This window comes from Mesocricetus auratus, unplaced genomic scaffold, assembly GCF_017639785.1.
Source record: "Mesocricetus auratus isolate SY011 unplaced genomic scaffold, BCM_Maur_2.0 Super-Scaffold_100004, whole genome shotgun sequence".
Classification (NCBI taxonomy): domain Eukaryota; kingdom Metazoa; phylum Chordata; class Mammalia; order Rodentia; family Cricetidae; genus Mesocricetus; species Mesocricetus auratus.
The window spans coordinates 104,727,936-104,743,589 of NW_024429189.1; the positions used below are offsets into that span (position 1 = coordinate 104,727,936).

The 15,654-nt window shown below is 41.5% G+C and overlaps 1 protein-coding gene across 1 annotated transcript in view; it reads left to right on the plus strand.

Annotated features, from left to right (window-relative positions):
* The first annotated feature begins 512 nt into the window (after positions 1-512).
* Btbd3 (BTB domain containing 3) overlaps positions 513-15,654 on the plus strand; it is a 28,897-nt gene continuing 13,755 nt past the window's right edge. Inside the window, exon 1 of the mRNA XM_021226383.2 lies at positions 513-670. The gene's annotated coding sequence lies outside the window, so the exon portion shown is untranslated. The remainder of the gene's footprint in view (positions 671-15,654) is intronic.

Genomic DNA, 15,654 nt, shown 5'->3' on the forward strand with positions numbered 1-15,654 from the left:
TACTTCAAAGCTTTGCCCTTGTTTTGTCTTCCCCAACAGGTGAGTTTGTCTTCTGACATCAGCTATGCCAGTGTTTCCATTCTTCAGATAAATTTTCATTAGCATTTCTGCCATTCTCTCCTGTCTATCACGGAAGAGTGTAACTAATGTTTGCTCTTTCAAATGCAGAATGATCTCTTATTTATGTATTCCTCTTATCAGTCCAAAGGGAGTTCCAAAATCAAAGGCAAAATGTATACTCCTCCAGCACACTTCCTCTGTAGATGCTTCATAAATGTTTAGTATCTGATGTAACGAGTGGACTAGAGAAGGAAGCTGCAGTTTCTCGGAAAGGACATAGAGATCTCACCGTGAGACCCTACCTAGCTCTGGAGTTCCTCTTCGGTCTTCCTACCCAATCCTCCAGAATCCCCGCCCACTCCTCTTGGGCCTTGGGAAGGGGAGGTCTCTGCGCATGCCCCGTATCCAGGGCAGCCTCCGGGAGCGCCTCCCGGCCCCTCCTGGCGCTCGGGCGTGCATTCACGGTCCCGGGGAGCGTGCCCTGCGTGCGGGTGCCCGCCTAGCCCCGCCGGGCTCTGGATCCCCGAGTGCCCCGGCCGGGCCTGCGGAGCGGGCACCTGGTCGTAGCCGCGAGCGGCGGTAGCGTCCGAAGCCTCGCAGATCGCGGACGGTGAGTGCTGGCGAGTGGCGGCAGCTGCGCGCGTGCGCGGCGTGGGCCCAGACTGGAGCTCGCGCCCGGAGGCGGGAGTGGCCGAGCTGGGGGTGCGGGCGACGGCGGGCGCGGGGGGCGCGAGCTCCCGGGGCTTTGGGCGGGGTGCAGGGCGGAGGGCCAGGACCAGGGCGTTGGCTGCGACCCCACCGAGGGCGAGGCGAGCCGGGCGGTGACCAGGCGGACGCCGTGGGCCAAACGACCTCGGTGGGGGCGGAGGTCCGGGACAGGGTGGCGGCTACCTGCACAGTGCATGGCGGAGTCCTCCCTGAGCGTACCGAGAGCACCGAGGGGCCCGAGCAAACTTACCCCAAGAAACTTTATTGGGGCGTGCCCGACGGTCCCGGGCTAGGGATTCTGGGGACCCACGCCTTGCCTTTTCGCCCTGGTCTCCGCAGGTGCGTCCTCCAGGGGTCCTGTTGCTGCTACTGTGCGTCTTTCCAAGTTCCGAGTGCCTTGCAGGGCCTGCTCGCTCTAGCATAGATGTTGAAGTTTGGTGGCTTGGTCGTTTGCTGTGTTGGGAAGAAAAGATTCGTACTGCCTTTATCTCAAAGAAAGTATTGTTAGGGCGTGCTGCATATTCTGTGTGTCAAGCAGTCAGTCTATTGTCCCATTTACTGGTGCAGAAGACTAGCTACTTCTATATTTATTTTTTGAAGAAGATCAATGGATATAATTAGGCTTTTTCTTTTTGAAATACTCCCGCCACCTCTAAATCCTGCCCTAGGATAGTTCCCAAACTTGTCTGTGCGGGAGATTGGCTGGCGAGTTTTAAAATTTACCGGGCTCCCCATTGCACCCTAGACTAATTCAGACACAAGACATTTATTTGTAAAAGGTCCGTATGTAATTCTGAGAGCTGTAGAGCTCAGAGACACTCGTTTGATAAGAGAAAGTCAAGGCTAGCTTTACAAAGTAGCACGTAGCATTCATTCAGTTTAAAAATGCTGGGGTGAAACTCTAGTTTATTCTTCCTTGTCCGAAACGTACAACAGTGGTTTCTTTCCCACCAGCCAGGGAACAAAGTGTCCCTAAGGGTCAAATTTGAGCTAGACTATATGACTGGTGTTTTGAATTTCCTTGTTACAGCTATGAGGCTATCTCGTTTTAACCGTTCCTTCCAATCCTCCTCCAGGGTCCCATAGTTAATGTACCCCAGTCCCTTGGAGAATGTCCCTTAACCTTCTGGTTTTGAATCTGAAGGGTTACTGTGGGTTCCTATAGCAGTGGGTCCTCCAGGGGAAGTGGGCGGGGCCTCTTCCCATTGGGTTTCTAAAGAGGACTCTTCTGAGTATTTTGATTCACATTTGGCAGTTCTTTGATCTCAGTGAGGGTAAGGAGGTTATTCCTAGTCTATATTTCCCTTCTAGGATAATTACAGGTTGGCGAGGAAGGATACCTCTCAGGGCTGCTTTTTCCTTGCTGGGTACAGTAGCCCTCACCCCTTCCCCAAGTACTTATCTGCCTACACTTGATTTGTTTAGCAAAAGTTTCATGTTCCTGACATCTTTCCTTCCACACACACAAACTTGAGAGTTGTGAACAATGTTTTTTAATGCGCCAAGACACTTTATGTTTACCGGTTTGTAAACATGAAATATCCTACAGCCATGCAAAGCAAAAAGGAAACAGAAAGCAAATAGGAAAAGGAAAAAGAAATCAACATTTTGTGAGAAAAAAAATGTCTCGGCCAGTGTTTTAAGTTGTTTGATTCCTAGAAGTTGTTTTTCCCATAACTTGTGTAATGTTATCCTTTAAAAAACGACAAAGGCAGAGGCGAGGAACTCCTTCCTTCTCCAACATTCAAAGGTCAATTAAAAGAAACCTTATATACAGCAGGACAGAAAAATGTCGCTTATGCTTTTCGGACTTCAGTTTTTGAAACCTTTCGTGCTTTGCTGGAAGTAACGAGTGTTGTGGTTCTGAGTGTGTCATTAGGGTTGCATTCATTCTGAACATGTATTGGGCATCTTCAGTTGTTTTTGTGTGCTAATTCAGTGCTGTCAACCAAATTCTGCAAATTCACCATTGAACCGGGAGGAGTTGAGAAGGAATGATGAAGGGACTCTGTGGTCTGGACCTGTAACCTCATGGTGCTGAAATAATTTGTTTTCTTTTTAAGCCCATCACACGGTTTTTACCACACAGTGAAAACGACCACCCTCAGTCCAGTCGTCCAGCAAAAGATCCTTGAGGGTGGATATTTGTGTGCTGTCATCGATAGATCCTTTTGAAAAGTTAGTTGCAGCTATAGCTGAGAATTTCTGTTGTTTCTAAGGTTTTTACGCATTTTAAAGCAAACACCATTTACCTGTATTTTCAGACTTTGGGAGAGTACCGCACCAAATGTAAGGAAATGAAGATCATAGTCATGTGCCCTGGCAGTCACCATCTGTTAATTTCTTCTACCGTCCATTTGACTTTTTGTGTTTTCCTACAGAGACTCAAAGTTGGCATTTGAATGTTTCTGTTTATTTATGGAAATGGTTTAACTACATAGCCCAGGCTTGCATAGATCTCAGTGTATATTCCAACCATCCTCCTGTCTCAGCTTCCAGAGAACTGAGATTATAGGTATGTGCCATCATACCTGGCTTACGTACTTTTAAACAGAACTCTTAGCATTATAACTCAAATGTCTCCTCTACTTTTTAAATAATTTGAAACTAAGATTTTTATGATGGATATGTCTATTTGCATGAGTTTCGTTTATTCAGGTTTTTTTGTTTTGTTTTGTTTTGTTTTAAATACCAAACTCCATTTTCAGCATTGAGAATGTTCTCAGGTTGCAAAGCCCAGATTGTCTACTTGTTAAGTGGCCTTAATTGCTGCCAGTTTAAATCCCCTTTCTTGGGATAAGGATAACTGTTCTGTAGAACTGCAGGGAGATGGAATGAACCAAACAGAGAAGGCCAGCATGGTGGCAGAGGATGTGAGCTCAGTGCAGTCCTAGAAAAACAGACATGGTCAAGGTCAATGCCCTTTGTGCAAGTCTTGGCGTCTGTGATTTGCTTGGTCTAGATTTACAGCACAAGAAACAGGTGGACTCTTTATGGTTCCTGAGGCTCATTAACTTGTTTTTGCAGTGACTTGTTCCTTCTGTACCCTTTCTGTGACCAGGTGTTCCAGCACGTGAGTGCTTAATCCTCCCTGGGTTTCTGTAAAGATTCATTTAGTGTTAATACTAAAATTAGTAATTTAGTGCTTTGGAAATTGTATGTGTACCATTCCTACTTTACTTTTAAATAGTGTGTGTGTGTGTTTTAAATGAGTTAAATACATGTTTTATATAAAAAATACTGAGACTGTTTCATATATATATATATATATATACACAGAGAGAGAAAGAGAGAGGGTTTTAAATTTGGATTCTTTGAAGCAGAGTTGGGATTTATTACAAGTTGCATATAGATTTTAAGAATGGGGTTTAAGAGGAGGAGAGGTGCTCAAGACGAAAGGCTTTCTCAGAAATGTCAATGTGGGCTCCTCACAGAAGTGTTACTTCATTGCTCATTGGTAATTTGTGTTACCGTGTTTCCCCGAACGAACATAAAAGACTTCCCATTTTATTATATATCATAATGTACTGCACATTATTATCACAATTTTATATTTCCATCTTTTTAAGGCCAGTTATGCTTGACAGGTCCAGGGGTGACGTAAATAGAACAAAAACATTGAAGATTTGAATCTTTTAGCCCTTCCTCATCCACACATCATTCTCAAATCTTAATGCAAAGCCTTAGATTTAGAATACATAGGATTGTGGTAGATCAAATCACGTGATTTAAGACAGCCTTTTATTTACCTGTCCTTTCAGATAAAGGTGCTAGATTTAAATTAATCTGTGAAGTTTTAAATATAAGTGGTCCCCTTTTCCAGTCTCCTAGTCTGTCTCTTACATGGTACCTGGATGAAAATGGTTATGACTAGTTGAGAAGAAGTATTATTGTAGATATGAGGGAGAACACAGGCAGAGTCTTGTGGAAAGGTCCAGACTGTGCTGGGCCCTGAGAGGAGTGGGTGGGAAGAGGAGAGAAAGGACCAGGAAACTCCTGGGAACAGAGAGTGCAGAGAAACCAACCATGTGGCCAAAAGGGCTGAAGGTACATAAGGATCAGGGAGTGGGGGAAGGGAAGTCCCGTCCCTGTGCTGGAGAGGTTTGGGGTAGGGGGCCCTGTGAGATGTGCTGCCGATTGCCACAGTCCTCAGTGAGACTTATCCCACGTCTCTTTGAGACCTCACAGTAACCAGTGGGTTGCTGTTTTTCTCCTGTGGATTTCACTGGCTCTACTTGTCCAGTTTTTTTCTTGGATTGACAAGAGTGGTCTTTTAGTGTTCTCCTTGAAGGAGGGTCCAGGATTCCTGGAAGAATTTGACTGGATGTCATCATCCTCTTTGGGTGTAGTTACTTAAACTTACATGCTTCACTGACTTGTCTAAGAGCACGGCTTCAGTCTTCCGGTGATCTGGAACTGTCATTGTCATACAATGACATACAATGATGGCATCTAGAGAGTTGAGGGTTTCCTAATCAGTCTTCAACTCTTTGTCAGAGTGAATCAGTGCACTCCGTGTTGTGGTGTTCCTCATTGCTGTTCCCTCTCCCATTGTCTAAGACAGTTGCCCTCTCCACCTGCCTTCCTCTGTGTTTATTTCTTTTTGGTCTCCGCTGCAGCCATTTTAAGTCTGTGGGTCTCTGTGCCTCGTGGAAAGATCTCTCTTCTGTTACTTTAGTGGAATACATGGAAAGGACACTAAATACTGGACATGAATCTTTAGAATGAGAAATCACTGATGGCTGCAGATGGCATGCACTATTGTCTTGTAGGGTGGTCATTGTTACTGTGGGGAGAGAGGAGATGTTCTTCAGACCTCCCATCCAGCTCAGCAGAATTCACTTTCTTCAGCAAGGCCCTAACTTTCTTTGCTAGGGTTCTTCTTAGGGATTTATGTTTTTGTTGCTTTTGTACTTTGTTTATCAAATTGACTTGCCAGTCAGAGGGATGGGGGTTTTGTGTATTTATTTTATGACTGCCTCTTACTCTGAGAGTATTGAGACTTATTGTCTTTGTTTTCCTACTTACAAACACATTTGCAGATAATGACATATTTACATCCTTGTAGTAATTACATTTTAAATTTTGGCTTTATGGCAAGTTGCACTAGAATTAGCATTTGCAATCATATAAAATGCTTCTGGAACAGTGTTACTGTACAAACTTGTGTTTTATTTTGATAGACAAAAGAGAAGTGCAAATTTAACTTTTGGTTTGTCATGGTCCCATGTCAGGACAAGGGAAATTTATCCTTTCATTCATATATAAGACTTTTTCATATTCTAAAGCATGATATTTGAATGTTGCTAGCATGCAGCCATTGGCATCTGTCATGTATCACTGGTCTTTCTTAAAGTATCAAACTGAGTTGAGTCTCAATTACCAGTGTGAATCAAGCCTGTCTCTGTTGATGATTCTTCAGAAAGTTAAATTCACCGGAAGACTGAAATATAACACACTCAATCTCAACCATGTTTTCTTTGATGTTGGATATGAGTCAGTCACAGGGGTGATTTGGAAGAAAATATTCCTGGTTAGTAAATTCTGACCTTATCTATTGACAACTTTTGAAATAATGCACCATCTCTTCATGAGACACTTCTGCAGTTGATTCTTGCATTGACTGCACATCTTCATTTCCTCCTAAAGCATTGCTTTTTTGGTTTTCTTGTACAGATTTTTTAATGTATGCTAATTTTTTCCCTAACTTACTACTTGGAATGGGCCAAAGCTCACTTCCTACTAACCTCAGTGCAAATACTCACAGTACTTTAATACATTACAGTGCACCTCTATGCACAACAACAAATGTATGTTGTTACCTGCTCAGACAGCTTCAAGTTCTTTTTTTGACCTAAATTGCCTTAAATAAGACAGTCTTAGCAAGCCCAATATTGAAAGTTCTTTCTCTATTAAGCTGGTCTATCTGCATCCCACTTCCTTTCCTGGCCTATTCATTCTAAAACCATTGATGTTGTCTTGAGTTTTCTTTCCTACATTGTTCTAGGATATCTATTGCTACTGTCTCCCAGACTGTGTTCAGAATTCTGCCTTCAACCAAAACCAGAATGTAGTTCCTTTTCTCATCTCTCCTATCAGCATGTTTCTCTCTTTCCTATCAACTCTTGCTGGTACTACTGCAGTGGCCTCCCAAGGTAAGACCTAGTTCCCTTTTGTTAGCTTGTCTTTATTAATATAACTACCAGAATGATTTCTTTCTTCTCCTCTGCCCTCACCCCTCTGCTTTTCCTCCTTGGACTGAAGGTTGGACCTGGAGTTTTGCACATGCTAGGGAACTGCTCTAGCACTGATCCTCATCCTCCACCCCCAATGATCTTTTGCAAATTTGAATCATCCTGGACAGAAAAATCTCCAGAGCCCTGTGTGTCACATAGGCCAGATTCTTTAGGATTGACACTGCTTACACACTTGGGTTCCCACTGACTCTGACCTCTTCTCCCATTCCTCCTCTCCCACTCTGCACTCCAGCTGGTCACCCTTTGCTGACCCTTGAACACAGTAGGCTGTACTTTCCCTCTGCCTGTCATATTATGCACACCCCTCGTCCAGAATTTTCCAGAGACTGGGGCATTGCTGTCCTCCCTGCTTTAGTCACTGTAGTTGTCATTTCAGTTTGCTTACATTGTAGCCTCAATTTGAGTTCTTCAAATCTAAGAACTCAAACTAAAAACTCGGCCTCTTTCCTTTTTATATGGCAAGACAGTGTGTCTGACCTTCACGTTCGTACTGTGAAACACACACACACACACACACACACACACACACACACACACACACACACACTAAATTAAATGTCATACAGATTTTAAATCATGGTGTGGTACACTCTAGACATACACAAACCCAGTAGCTGTTATGTAAATCCAAATTTAAAGATTTTTTTTCTATTCTTGTTTTACTCAAGATGTATTTAGTTTCTTACATGCATTAAGGCTCACTTTTTTGTATGGCTTTTATGAGTAAGAGTAATCTGCATGTTCAGAAGTGTAAATATTTTAGGCATAGTTTTTAGATACAGAAAGAGTATGATAGAGCAGCATTGATCTGCTTATCTTTGAAACTGGCTGGACCAACATTTGTTATTAGGAAAACTTAATAACATGGTACAAACATTTTATATTGAGTTCTCATAGTCAGTACTATTGTCCAAAACTGAAAGGAAAGATTTCTCTGATGATGAATCATGTTTCCTATAGGCTCAGCCATTAATGGGCAGTCTAGTTGGAAATATTCTTTGTTGTTCCAGGTCTATACTTTGTTAAGGGTCTCCTGCAGGTAATTGCTGCCCTGGTGAAAGGTTGTATTTATTCATATGTTCAAACAGGATTTCTCCTGCTTGCCATGCACACACTCTGCTACCAAGCACTTTTTCCGGCCCTGTGCAAAGTTTTGGTGTTACTGTTTTTTTTTAAACTGCTTATTTATTTTATTATTTTGTCTGTTCATTTTGAATTGCCACCTCATTTCTCTGTATCTGCTGTTTTTGTTTTTTCAAGTCATATTCCTGCTCATTAGTGAGGAACTAACTTTGGTCCCTTGGACTATCTCTTATTTTTTAAATCTCTTCATAGAAAAGGGCTTCTGATGCCAACCAGTACCTATTTTTCATGCTTGTTAGTGGAAAATATAAGCAGTTAGTCAAAGTCAAAACACATTTAATATGACTTGGGATGATCTACATGCCCAAATAACCTAGAAATCCATTAAGTTCTTAATTGGGAACCCAGTGGGCAGCTCTCCCCAAATCTTACTAGCAACAGTGGAAATGCTAGCAAGGTTCCCAGAAACACCTTTTAAAGTGGAGGGTTCAGGCTTCAGGGAGCTGCTGGCAGCCAGCCAGTTCTCATTTACCCCCTCCCCCCATTTCCTGTTCTGTCTCTGTAGACAGGGATGTGTGCACAGTGCCTCCTCTTTAACTCACCCTCTTTGGTAGTTTAGGGGCATAAGATCCATGAGTGTCTGAAGCTGCAGAGTGTCTGTTTAAAGGTGGACTATTCTGAACGTGGCCAGCAATGGAGAGAAGAGTATGCAGTTAGGGCATCCCCACATTTTCTCAGATGACATCAACAGATTTAATAAGCACGGATAGCTCCTTTATTTGATTATTTCTAGTTCATTTGCTACATACTATACAATAAGTATTTCTGTGGGATCCAGTCATGTATCCCTGAAGTTTTTAGCTGCTTTCTTTTACCAGTGTCAGGAAAATCTCCCTCCGCACAGCTTGCATCAGTCCTGAGTTCCTGTTAGCAAGTGTCTCTGGCATGTCCTCACCAGGCAGGATGTACCTGACAATGCGGAAGGGTTATTTTTGTTTATAATGGCTTTGTAGAGTTCCAAGAAGTGTTGGTAAACTTTTTGTACCTCTGTTATGCTAAGCTATTAGATCTTGTACTTTGGATGGATCATTTTTTTTATCAGTGTGTGGTTTTGTTGATAGATATCCCAGTTTTAATCTGTGCATTGTGGTTAGAAAACACTGATTCACTGACCTATGTAAATTTTTCAGATGTTGGCACTTTGCATTATATAGTTTCAAGAAATCATTTAATATTACAGCTGCTTTCATTGTAACATTTTAAGTGTTGGGAAGTTTGCAGACTCTTGATGTTGTAATCACGATTCCCAAAATTCAGGATTTTGCCCAGAGGCTTGAATTTTACCATCAGCAATAGATATTTTCTGTTTTTTGTGTTTTTTTTTTTTTTACTTGAAATGCCAGGCTTACTTCTTTTGGGAAATTGTGTGCCAGAGTCTTGATAAGCATACCTTGCTCACTCTCAACTAATAAGGGCTAGCAAATGCTGCTGATTTGACTCACACAAGTTTCACAAATGCTTCACTCAAGTTAACTGATATTTTAGCTTTATCAGAACCTCCTTGTGCAAGCTTTAAAAAGGTGTATACTCAAGTGCTGAATTTACTGCATGGGCTGCTCTAACTGTGGCTTCTCTTACATGTTTCCCCATGAAATGTTACTTTGATCTTAGCTAAGGAATGTACAGTTGTGCTAATCTTCATTTACCCAGACTATTCACCAATTGCCTAAATACTCCATGATTGGTGTGGCTGGGAAGAATGGGGAAGGCAAAGTGACTTACTCTATCATTTACTATATTCAAAATATTTTCCTTTCTGCTTTTTAGGGTACACTGGGGTGACCTCCCATAGGCTGTGCGTGACCTCTTGGGAGTTCTCTGTCCTTTCTGTCTGTGTCAGATAGCTCTTCTCTGGAGACCAGCTCCGCATCACTACTGCCTGATGTTGCTCTGGGACTCTTGCTGGTACCTACTTCTAACACTTCCCCAATACTTCCATAAGCAGTGCAGTTCACAAAAGATACTCGATACTTTTAATAAAACAGATGCACACAGAATGTATTTACCTTATGCCGGCTCCCAGAAATATAGTTTTAAAGCCAGGAGAACTCTTCTGGAAAATTCAAATATTATTCTCTCTCTCTCTCTCTCTCTCTCTCTCTCTCTCTCTCTCTCTCTCTCTCTCTCTCTCTCTCTCTCTCTCTCTCTCTCCCTTCCTCTCTTTCTCCCCTTCCTCTCTTTCTCCCCTTCCCCTCCCTCCCTCCCTCCCTCCCTTCCTCCCTCCCTCCCTCCCTCCCTTCCTCCCTCCCTCCCTCCCTCTCCAGAATAAAGTTGATATTACCTCAGTGTTGTGAGGGAATATGTAGACTGTTGCTGAGCTGCATGGCCGCCTCCCTTCCTTTTGTACACCCGACTGCTTGACCACCTTCCTTCCCTTCCTCTTGTACTCCCAACGGCAAGACACCCATGTAAGCACTATACTTTTCTGCTTGTGTTAGGAGATAATTTGAGAGGAGACATTGCGAGGGTGGTGGTTTGCTAGGAAACATGAGTTTTTGGGCTGCCCTATTCACACAAGCCTATTTTATTGCTTTGTTTGAAGATTTGTTTGAAGATTGGGTGTGTCTAATGTAGTGGAAATTCATCCATTCAGTGTTAAGTACAGATGAAACACATTTCAGAGCCACAGAAAGTCTTTCTAATTATCATTTTTTGGATTATTCATATGACTACTTCCCTCCTTTCATGTGAATCACAGAATTTATCATCCTTTCCAGTTCATTAAATCACTAAGATCCTCTGCTGCTACTCTATAAATAAATATGCTTGACCATGAATTGGGTTTGGTGGAAAGCAGCTTGTCCCTGTAAGTGATCTTGTTGTGGTTAACCCACACTTCTCTGTGAATGTCTGCACTGCCTTAAATGTTAGGCTTCCAGTGAACCAGAGCCTTACTTTAAGTGCATGTAAGGGCTTGCTTTAGGTTGAGCTTTATTATCTTCAGTTTCATTAGCTACAAGCTGAATGTAGTATTATAAACTCATGTGTGCTTGGACATGTCTGGGAGAGCCTCGGGATACATTCAGTAGCTCTCTATGTTCTTTGCCACTGTGCCTAGTTTAAGCTTGCAACACAGACAGTTGGAAACACTTAGACCTCAGTCTCAGGCCATTCTACCACAAGATCAGTTGCATTGCACTAATTTAGTATGGAGTGCTAATTGGACTTGGACATGTTGGGCCTGAACTTTGCTCTTATGTAACCAGAGAATGCCAGGTGTGTGGGTGTGGCCTGTTAGCTCTAGATAGAGATGTCAGATGCAGCTCCAGAGAATGAATTCTTTAATCTGGTGACCTGGGGTGAGGTAGAACAGTTGGCTGTGGAGGGTGCAAATGCCAAGGGTGCCTGGACTTGAGGTAGCCTCTGGACTGCAGGGTGAAGGATGGGGTAAGCTTCTGATCCATTTATAGAAAAGTAGGGCTCTGAGGACGCCTGGATGCTGCAGAGTTGTGTGCTGTGTAGAAACAAAAAACAAGTCAGAAGAGCTATAGTGAGTGAGTTAGAGTGGGGTGGTAGACATAGATTCAGAACACATTGCAAGTGCTGTGGATTTTTCCTGATTGTGAGAAGTAAGATATTGTTGATTTTGTTTCTTTTGCCTGCGTAGGTGCTTGCTGTGTTCTCCTGGTATGCAGGCCAGTCCATTCTCACTGTGTTAGGATAGTCTTTTTATGAAGACCATTTCAGTGCAGCTGAGATTTGGCCACCTACCATTTAAGAAATAGCTCTTTTTTTCCTCCATGTTGATGCTATTTTCAGTTTTACTAGAGAATATTAATATAAGCAGATAGCGAATCTTCAGTAGTTCCATGACATGCCCACAGCTGCCTGAGCAAAGAGCTAGCTGGCGTAGATATAAATTTTGTATTCTCTTTAGAGCCTAAGGGTGACTTTGGCCTGATTCTAGTTGTCACCACACTGATGTGGATCTCCTATGAGACAGTGCTGCTGTAAACTGTGGTAAAATAGTTCTTAGTATATTATTAATAAAAATGAAGATTAACCCTCTTTGAAGATATACGTTAACTTTAGTGGCAGTTAGGGTCTATAATACATGCTTCTGCCTGGGGGTTGTGTGATATAGATTGGGGAAACCCAGACTTAAGAACAAGTTGATGACTTTTGAAAGTGAGACATATTTTAAGAGCAATTAGATTATTTTATCTTTAGCTCTGGGTAGTACAAGCACTGACCTGCTTAGATAGTATCCTTATCACAAAAAGCAAAACTCACTGAGTATGTTATTGGAATTGAACTTTGGTTTCAAATACCTTATTTTGTTGTTCCAGTATAGAGAATCAAGTTAAGTATAGAAACTCCTCAGCATCTACTCATTTTATAACAACAAGTGAGATGAACAACAGATGGATGCTTTACCAGTGCTACCTTATTTCCAGTGGCAAATGGGAGGGTCTTTGAATGTTTCTTGGTGTTGATGTCATTAAGGTTACATAAACGTTTATAGTACCTGTGCTTGAGTGAGTAGGGGAACAGCACACATTTGTGTTGCTTTGTACTTAGAATTCTCATGTTTTAGGATTTTTCACTAAGAGTGAAATTTGCCTATGACAGATTTGGGATCCCACTATTAATCAAGACTGTCGAAAATAAATATTAAGGTGATTGGAAATTGTCTGGATTTTTTTTTTTTACCATTCAGTGTGCTCATTGGAGCAGGATGACTTTCCCAATTGAATCAAATGTTCTTTCTTTAGTTTGTGAGTGACACAGGCTTCAGTCATGATCTGATCTGATTGTAATGTTCTTGGTGATTCTCCTCCGAATACAGGGTGGAGTCTAAGTCACCCTAAAGTAAATGACCATCTTTGTGATATACTTTCTTTTTTTAATTGACTGAAACACATTGTTTTCCTTCTCTGTCATGTAAAACAAACAGATGACCTGGAAAAGATGACAGCAATGATTGTGTGGAGTTGTTCCATTGTGGCCATTTGCAGTAGAGTTAGAGTTTCCTATTGGATCAGAGACTTTCAAAGAGCTCTCATGCCCTGCAATTTCTTTGGATAAATTGTTTTCAAGTGCATAATAAGAGTCATCTGGGGGAGGGGTGTATGGTCTTTATAGTTGTGTTTCTCACTTGTAAACTGACATGTTAATACAGAGTATTTATTTGAATATATACAGCATCTTTTAGGACTCATTTCACCCCCATTGCTTACTTTATTCACTTGTTACTCTTTGATTGATAAATATCTCTTGTAACTATTACCCAGTGAGTTGTTGGTTTCTGCTAACTTCTTTTACTTACATTCAGAGATGTTTGACCATGCCTTGTAATGGAAGTTCTCACTTCAGAATTCCATCTACATTTTCCACCATATCAACGGTTGTCATAGTAGCAGTCTCAATTGAGAATTGTGATTATATACTTATCAAATGCCTGCATGATGCAAATTCAATTATTCTAATGCAGGTCAGCCAGAATTCTCAGCATTCATCTTGTCTGCTTAAGGGCATAGTTAAGCAACCTAGAGAAAAGATTACTTCGTTCTGTTGAGTTATGTGAATGTGACATTATTTCACTGACTTTAGGGTGCCATGAACTATAAGATATGTTATTTTTGATATAGTATAGGAAAAAAGGTATAGTGGTTACATTCATTAGATGCTGTCTTATAAGCATTAGAATCCAGATTAAAGTATATGTGTGTAGGAAAACTTAATAAAACATTGCATGTGCATTTACAAAAAATTTTATTGTAATAAATAAATAAGAAGCTATATTTAATGAGTAATTATTTTGGTTATGTATAAACTTTTTACTTATTTTTGCATATGTATCTATCTATCTATCTATCTATATATATATATATATATTCATGTCTTTGTAGGTGCCTGTAGATGCCAGAAAGTGGCATCAGATCCCCTGTAACCACTTGAAGTGTGGATTAGGAAGCAAATTGTCGTCCTCTTCAAGAGTAGCAAGTTCTCTTAGCCACTAAGCCAATAAGTAGATTTGAGAAAATTATCTATAAGGTCATTTACACTATGTAAACCTTTGTGATTGAGTTACCTTTCTATCAAAATACCATCCTTTACAAAATAATATATGATATATTCCTTTAAATAGACGTCTCGAGAGTGTCACATGATACATCTTAGATACTCATTTTCAAGATTATTTCATTTAATATATGATTGAATAATTTCAGATTTAAATGAATTGTTTAATCTATACAGTGTATGTCCTGAGATACAGTGTGTTTCAGGGCTGTAATTATCAGGTATGTTAAATGCTGTTTAGGATTCAGGTATGTTAAATGATGTATAGGATTTTTAAAAGAATTGTTTTTTGAGAATTGATGCATTCTGACTTTGTATGCTTCCCCCTCAGATTTCAAGGTTAACTAGAGTTCTTCCTGGTAAAGGATGTGACTTAGTAAACTGACCATATGCCTGCTTCACCCTTGTAGACAACTAAGGCATGCTTTCCCTAAAGGCTTGTATTAGGTATGGTCGCCCTTGGTGCTAGAGTTCAAAGTGGCTCATTGAGAGTGTCCAGTTTGAGTTGGTTAGTGTGAGCATTGTCAGGTGGCTGGATGGCTGCTTGCAGCTTCCGGTTTTGTTACAGGTTCAGTGGGGCAGTATCCCACACTTGCCTCCTGATTGCTTAAGTCCAGCAGACATGCAGCCTGCAGTGTTGGTTCCAGGTGTAGATTTGGCAATAACAGTGCAGGATTCTGACATTGCTGTGGCTCTGCTCAAAATGCATACATAGTTCAGAGACTTGAAGAATCTGAGCAGGCTACAAGGAACTTGGGTCTTGTGTGGTCCACAGGTGGGACCAGAACATGCCTGGAGAGATGCTGCGTCAGTAGCTGTGCTGCTTGGAGACGGTGCAGGGTTGGGAAGGCAGAATGCCGGTTGCCTTTGTGTTCATCATAAATGATGTTTTCTGCTTGAGTCCAATTGCTGCTGGTAGTGCGAACTTACCTTTGTAGACCACTTTAAACATTTATCAGAGTGCTTTCACAAACATATAATTTTGACATCACGTTAAACGTGAGAGGGCTGAGCTGTGTGCAATTATTCTATTTGGCAGATGAGGAAAATGAGACTCTCAGATGCTAAGAAACCAACTTTACTGGCTCTTGCCTTTTTCACTATACATGCTGTGGTGTTTGCCTCTTCATTTATCTCCAAATTTAGAAAGCATGTAGCATGTTTTCCAGCAGCTGCTGCTATCTTTAGGGACTGCCAGAGTTTTGTCACTTATCTCTCTACCTCCCAGATCACAAGCATAACATTTGCTTGGTGCTGAAAGGAAAAAATAAGCAAAACCCAAACAGCATTGTATCACAAGTCATCAGGCTGAACGGTTTTCCTGTGACTTGGGTTGAAAGTGACTCTTCCAGTCCATCTTGGGTTTTAGGTGTCTTATAGTAAGCCATATACAAGTCTAGACAAGGAGACTAGAGTTAGAACAAGCTAAACCAGAGTTGCCAGCATTGTTGTTGCAGTCACA